The sequence below is a fragment of the Fonticula alba genome (genome assembly GCF_000388065.1).
Source record: "Fonticula alba strain ATCC 38817 unplaced genomic scaffold supercont2.8, whole genome shotgun sequence".
NCBI lineage: Eukaryota > Rotosphaerida > Fonticulaceae > Fonticula > Fonticula alba.
Window position 1 is genome coordinate 959,815 of NW_009242978.1, and position 1,625 is coordinate 961,439.

Consider the following 1,625-nt stretch of genomic DNA (forward strand, 5'->3'; position numbering starts at 1 on the left):
GGGGGGGGGGGGGGGATGCCCCGCCCTGGGCAGGCGGCGCGGAGAGAATGCGAGGATTCAGACAAAAGGGGGCGAAAAAACAACAAACACACCCACACGCTGGACCCCATGGAATCCCTCATATATCGGTGCCGGGCCGCTGAGAGCAAGCGGACAGAGTCTCTGCGGGCATCCCTCGTGCCCGAGGTGGCCTGGCCAGGTCCTGGGGGGTGAGACTGGAGTCTCTGAGCGGGGGGCGGGGGCGTTCGCAAGCCAGGAGCACCAGGCCACCGCGGGGAAGGGGGGAGAACACCGTCGGGCGCGACTCTGGCGGGTTCTCGGCCCCATCCAGGGGGGGACATGGGCGCATTCCTGTCCCGGCCGTCCCCATACCATCGAACGCCGGACTAAATTGCCTTTCAGGGGGGCCCGCCCTCCTGGGCGTGTGGCGACGATGCGCATCTATCCCCTGCGAGGCCTCCCGCCGGCGCATCTTTGCACGGCCGTGCTCGGGCTGGCTGGCTGGCTGGCTGGCTGGCTGGCTGGCTGGCTGGCTGGCTGGCTGGCTGGCCCGCGAGCGCATCAAGAGGCCCAGCACCAGAAGGGCAAAACCGTGGGAGACCTAGGGAGAGACGACGGTGAGACCGGCCGCCACGCCGCGGGATGGCTCTCCTGCCATCTCCCCTGGCGCGGCCTCGCCCCGGCGGTCCCGGTCGCCGGGTTCCCCTGGGCGAGGACGCCAATTGACCTGGTGTTTTCATTTCCTGTCTTTCCCTGCGAGGGGGAAGGTGGGGGGCGGTGTCGCCAGGCCCACCTCACCCCCCTGAAGGGTGTGGCGGCTCTCCAGGCAACGCTGTCTACGAGCCCGCAGGCCGGGAGACAAACAATGAGCGGCGACATGAAGGAGCGCCGTGTGTACCAGCGGCAGGCTGCCGGCAGGGGGGGGGGGGGGGGCCGGGGGGGGGGGGGGGTGCGCATCGGGCCGGGCCGGCGACAACGGTCGATCTGCGCGGGGGATCAGAGGCCAGGGCGGCCCGGAGTCTCGGGGGGGGCGGGCGGGGATAGCCAGGACAGCGAGACAATATTGCACGCCCCCTTGTGGCAGGAGCCCCTGAGCTAGGGATGGCGCGCGCGCGCACGAATAACCGCCGCCCGCCGCGAGGACGGAGCGCGGGTCGCCCGGCCCGGCTGCCGGGTCGCGCTTTATTTGTCCGAACCAGTCCAGTCGGGCCCGGTCCCTCGGAAGCAGCCCCGCCGCGGCCGCCACGCTTTCTCCCCTCTGTCTGCGCGGGTGGTCGCGTCCTCCGGCCGACGTCCCGTATGTGACCATGGCAGGTGCCCGAAGGGGCGGGGGCCGGGGGGGGGGGGGTCAACAGGTGGCAAGAGGTTTTTGCCTGGCTTCCGGCCGGCTCAAGCGACCGCGCGGCCGGCGAGACGGGGCCGGCCGGCGAGGGGGGCGGGAGGGGCTAACCGACAACGACAGCCATCCACCCAGCCCCGGAGAGTCTAAGTGTATGTGTGAACCCGGCACCGGGGGGGGGGGGGCACAAATGAGAGCGCGAAGCCGGGGGGGCGAGATCGCACTTTCGCCTAAGGCCTCGCTGACTCAGCGGTCGAGAGGTCAACTGCATCCGAACGGAGGCAGC